This window comes from Aulonocara sp. 'chitande type north' Nkhata Bay, linkage group LG13 (assembly GCF_057382095.1).
Source record: "Aulonocara sp. 'chitande type north' Nkhata Bay isolate Kocher_YH1m ecotype deep benthic linkage group LG13, A_spYH_male_GT1.1, whole genome shotgun sequence".
In the NCBI taxonomy this organism is placed as follows: Eukaryota; Metazoa; Chordata; class Actinopteri; order Cichliformes; family Cichlidae; genus Aulonocara; species Aulonocara sp. 'chitande type north' Nkhata Bay.
The window spans coordinates 15497103-15502600 of record NC_141356.1 but is presented as its reverse complement, the minus strand read 5'-3'; the positions used below and the strand labels follow the sequence as shown (position 1 = coordinate 15502600).

Sequence of the window (5498 nt, the reverse complement as noted above, 5' to 3'; positions counted from 1 at the left end):
AGGAGCCCTACTATTAACCTGGAAAATTATGTCAGGGGCAGAAATTGACACAAAGGCAAAGACTGGAATAACATTAGTAACTAAAACCTTACTCTGTCAAAGACTCTGAACTAGTATTCTGTCAAATTCATGACAGTTTCAGTTAGTTGCCATTGCATTCACTGTCTCTCAAAATACCTTTGTATCTTTACCAAGAGCAGCTTGGTAAAGATACAGTCTCAGTTAGGTCGAGAGGTCCCCGGGTGCCTGAGAGAAAACATAGTAAAGTTCTGCATACTGTGAATGTTTACTTACCATGTTCCTCAGAGGCCTGGGTAGCAAGGTGGCAATTAGACATCTAACATCTTTCCTGATGACTTTGCTCCTCCCCATTGCTCCCACCTGATGAATCCTCATTACTACAGAACAGATTGCATAGTGGCTGGGAAGTTTGCCAGCTCTGTCTATGTGTATTGTCAAAGAAGCTGCTTCAGTACAGCGTTCATCTTCAGGTGGGCTTGATAAAGAGTCCATTCATGTGGTAGGTCATGGTACTGACCCACCAACTAATCAGTCCATCTTTGTAATGCCCAACCTATGCAATCAGGTACTGCTCCACCATGACTGGCCTTAAGAAATTCCATGTACCTGAAAGCTTCTATTACTCAACTCACTGAACAATGCGGGAAAATTACCCTTCTCACTGTTCTGAGTACATGGTCCATCACTAAAGGAGTAGATTATTGAGTTACTGGATGATTGCTCTGGCACATATTGCTGCAGCAAGTTGAGATGGTGCCAGATGGCTACAGAGACTTTTTGTTTTGATGTTAAGTAATGCACTCATTGTAACCACCCTATAATATCTTCTGCTGTTTAGAATCTAGCAGCAGATTAGAATCTTTCCCTCAATTGCCCAGACTCCAACATATGCTCACAGTAGAATTTCAATATTTAGAGAAAGAAAGGATGTTATGTAATTTATTTAATGCATCCATCTCAAAGATTTTGAAGCAAAATAGTTTGTAGTGAAGACTGTGAACAGGGAGAAGGCAGTATCAGGATGTTCTTAACAGCTGACTTAAGGCAAAAAAACCTTAATTTAGACTATTTCTACAGTTGTGTCCCATATTTTGAATCTAAAGCAAGTGACACACTGCATATGTTGGCACTTTCACATTGTGTCCATTTATTAATTAATTTATTTACTTACTTACTTAAAATCTCTTTATCGGCATGGCTTAATGCTTGCTGTTACATTTGGTTGGTTGCCACTGTAACGCTACCAGTGAACGATTTTTTTCTGTGGGAATTTTTCCAAAAGAGAACAGTGGCTCGTGCCTATCAAGTGTGAAAGACAACTTTGAGACTTCCATTACTTGCACTTTAAGTGTATCAGCTTTCTTACATTACCTGCTCTATACACAAAATCCACGCATTGGATGATGTAAAGAGACCTCTTTGCCAAGCTTGTATACTTTAAATGGGACAGCTGCTCCATTTGCTCGATTATTCACAACAAAGCCCAGGTTTTCACGGGGCTTAGTGGAGTGGTTATTCGGGGATTGTTGATGCATCACACAGAAGAATAAGCATTTTTAGTCAACAGTCTTGGGAAAACAATCTTCTCGTCTCATTAAATGTATTTCATGCATTTGAGCTTGGTTTTAGTCACTTGCATCGCCAAGTGTATTTTCCTACAACTAACCCTGATCTTTCAATTTCATTCTCTTTTTTTTGGCAACTGCAGAAAAACAGTTGTTCACCATATCCATGGACGCATGTCGCTGGCAGCATTTACAGACTTTATACTAATCTTCTCTGGTTATTTAACCAAGTGGACCAGCTTGTTGGAGCTGGATTCAAAGGTTATGTGCGACCTCATTAAATCCTGACTGAACGTTAACAGCTGTGACCTTTGAACCTTTTGGACATTTGTGCTAGAAAACTACTTTATTTGTTCAATTTTTATGATAGTAACAACAAAGGAGACAATTCTGTTTCATGATCAGGAAAGAGTTGTTGTTTTTTATAATAGTAAGGAGACACGAAAGAGTTAACAAAGGAAAGATGAGCACTGAAAAAGAGAAGCCAGAAAGGGTTCAAGAAGGGATTAGGAATATAAAGTAGCAAAGTCAGGAGTCAGAGACAAAGATATGTGATAGAAAAATAAATAAATAAATAAAATAAAATAGCATTAATAAATGTAAAAAGGTGAGAGCCTTAGAGTGAAGCAGATTGACATGAAGGGGGAAAAAGAAAAAAATATGTTATCAAACATGGATACTGTCCAAAGAAAATGCCGCAGATTGATGAAAAAAGGAAAGGCGAGACTGGAAATGGACTAAGAAAAGTCCAAAGAAAACAGACTTGGGGATCTCAGAGAGCTGGGAGGTGATGGGAAATGATTTTGAAAAATATCAGGAAGGGTGGGATGAATGGAAATAAAGAAAACAGTATGCAGAATAGATGGTATGAGGCGAAATGTAGAAAAAAATAGACCTGAGAGGAGTAGTACAGAAACTGGGGGATTAATTAACCTCAGATGACAGATAACAAAGATGAAAATAGGGCAAAGGTAATCGAGTATAAAACCGAAATAAAACCAAACATGATAAAATCAAAACTGGAAGAGAAATTTACCAGAACATAAACATTTTTTTTCTCTCAGTGCAGGATTTCATTTCTTCAAAAATAAACTAAATGTTCAGATTTGCGTCTCACCAGATAAAACATGCCAGATTCTTACCCTATAATTGGCCCAATTTGTCTGAATTACACTCTGGTTTCATGTAATATTCAAGAAGAAAAAAAAAACTTAATAAAGCAGGTAACAATAAACAAAACAACAACAAATCAGTGTGTCTTTATTAAATCTTCTCCATGGAGATCTGCAGCGTAATATTAAAGTAAGAGAAAAACTGGGTTGCTCAAAACAAGCTCTAATTTTTAAAATCACTGAATACAAACAAGTCTAGTGATATATGACAAAAAGACATATACAATAATAAGTAGACATAAGGCAAATCCAACAGACATTAAAGCTCAGTACAGAGTTCTGGCATAAAATACTATAGCAGTAAGTTTGATTATTTGTTCCAAATTTTCCTTGATGACTCTTTATAGGAAATCCACAAAGTTTCAAACAGAGGAGGAGCCAGACATTTGAAACACCCGGGGCTTAGCCCTAAAGGGTAGTATGCATGTGGGATTTTTTTTTTTTTTTGAGGGGGGGGGGGGTGTAGAAATGACTGAAAGATTAATAGGCTCTGTTTTGAGTTTTGTTCAAAAAAGAATGACTTCATATAGGGAAATATATATATCACACATGCAGGACACCTTAAACTAGTTTTTTAATTGAGCAGCAAGACAGAACGAAGTCGGGGCTGTATCAAGACACAGGGACTAAACCCCAATTCAACCAGACCCAGAACTGATCCAGAATTAAAACAGGACTACAACAGTTCAAAAGCAGGATTACTGAGGACTTAACCAAGACATAACCACAATCAGAACTAGATGATAGTAGCACTAAAAATCATCATAGACCTGCACTACACTTATTTATTTAATTCTACCAAAGTACAATATTTAGATTGAGAAAAGTTTATATAATTATTTAGCCTTGTTGTGCAAACAAGCCTGCAGAACTTAATAAATATAGAATTTGAAAAATAGCAAACCTAAAAAGAAACACTAGGTACGAGATACATGAGTACCTATGATACAGTGATACTTTTAGTAAGCAACCATTTGACTAACATGTGTGTCTCACCTGCTCTTGTTCATCTCTGTTCTGTCCTCATTCTCCATCTCAATCTCTGCTCCTCTCTCTCCCTCTTTGTGCTGACAATCATCAAATATACAGTTGAAACCAGATATTTACAAACTCTTCAGATCAAAACACAAACACTTTTTTAATTGTAACATCAAATCAGACTAAATGTTTATTTTTTTAGATTGATAAATATAAAAACATATTTGTTAACTTTAAGAGTAAAGAGAGAAACTGTCTGTGTTTTTTAATTGCAAATGGCACCAAATTGTATTCAAATTGAGCCACACTTATGGAGCTCCACGATTCTTTTCCTGGTGTTTTGGTTGACATCTCTGGATTTTCCCATGTCAAAGAAACAGGCTCTGTGTTTCGCCTTATATGCATCCACAGCTGTGCCACCAATTTACTCACATGGACTCTACTAACCTATCAGAAGCTTCTTCAGCTCAGAATGGAATCGTCTGGAGTTTTCTTATTAATTAACAATAAACTTAGTGTACATGTACTCCTAAATTTAATGAAAGTGATAAAAAATAGACAGCTCTGTCTCTCTTTATTCTGACATTTAACTAATTCAAAATATATTTCAATATTTATCTAAAACAAAAGTTTACTCTAAATTGATGTTGTACAGTAAAAATGTTTTATGTTTTCTCCCTAAAGTGTATGTAAATATCTGGTTACAAATGTGAATATCCTGCTGTGTACTGAAATCCCTCTTGTTTTGCATAGAAATATACTGAACAACATAGTAAGCATAATATATAAAATAACATTTACCTGAGTTTTTTCTTTGAAAGAACCCTCTAATGTCCATTCTTATATTTCAGTACATAACTGAAACCGAATTAGTCGGGGAGGGTAAGAACTGAAAATATGAAATAAATACACGTAAGCTAAGACTCTCTAAAAAATAGCATTTGTTCGGCTTTTCATTTCGCCATTTGTTGATTCACTTGAAGAGCAAGTAAAATAATATTGGTCAAGTGATCAGTTTCATATCAATCTTTCGTGATGCACCGTCATATTTACATTATTTGTACGGTACGAATGATTTGCTTTGGTACCTGCTCAAACTTAAGCTCTCCTTAGTATGGCTGGCTCCGTCTCTCCAACAGCGCACTCACGGGCAGCAGCTCCCCCCGCCCCCTCGCTCAGTCGCTTAGTGCCTGAGCTTGGATCATACCAATATCAGGGGGGGATTCACGCACAGTCGTAAATTCCCACAGTGTGCACTATGTGCTTCGAATATTGTGTGTACTTTTTGTTTTATACAGTTGTCAGCCAGGCATCTAACTATGAAAAAATTACACTGCAAAATACCCCGGGCTTCTGACAAAACAACCCGGGCTTAAGCCCCGTAAGCCACCCCCACGCTCCGCCCCTGGTTTCAAAGCCCACAGACACATAATGTGATGTGAAAAACACTGTTTTACTCTGTTTTTTAAAAGGAAAAACTGTCCACTTTCCTCTGTTCTGGATTACTGTCGTTTCAGTCTCAAAATGGACAAAAGTACCAATTTAAAGAGGCTATCTAGGATGGTATTTTTTATTTATTTTTTGACTTTTGACAGAAACAGATTTAATGGTAAAATATGTGTGTATACCTTTGAAATCATTCATTAGGCTGACATCAGTTAAATGGTTAAGGTTAAGGACTAAAATTTATGTAAATCTAGCAGGAGACATCCAGACAGAAGCACCTTTAGAGCTGCACTCCATGGGTTATGAGAGTCTTTCA

The 5498-nt window shown here is 36.8% G+C and overlaps 1 long non-coding RNA gene across 1 annotated transcript; it reads right to left on the bottom strand.

The window, feature by feature from the left end:
• Positions 1-3190: 3190 nt before the first annotated feature.
• Positions 3191-5042, bottom strand: LOC147315871 (uncharacterized). Its single transcript, XR_015124320.1, has 3 exons — positions 4825-5042; positions 4538-4625; positions 3191-3825 (listed from the first exon to the last, which is right to left on the bottom strand). It is a non-coding gene; the product is annotated as an uncharacterized LOC147315871 (long non-coding RNA).
• Between the last annotated feature and the right edge of the window lie 456 nt (positions 5043-5498).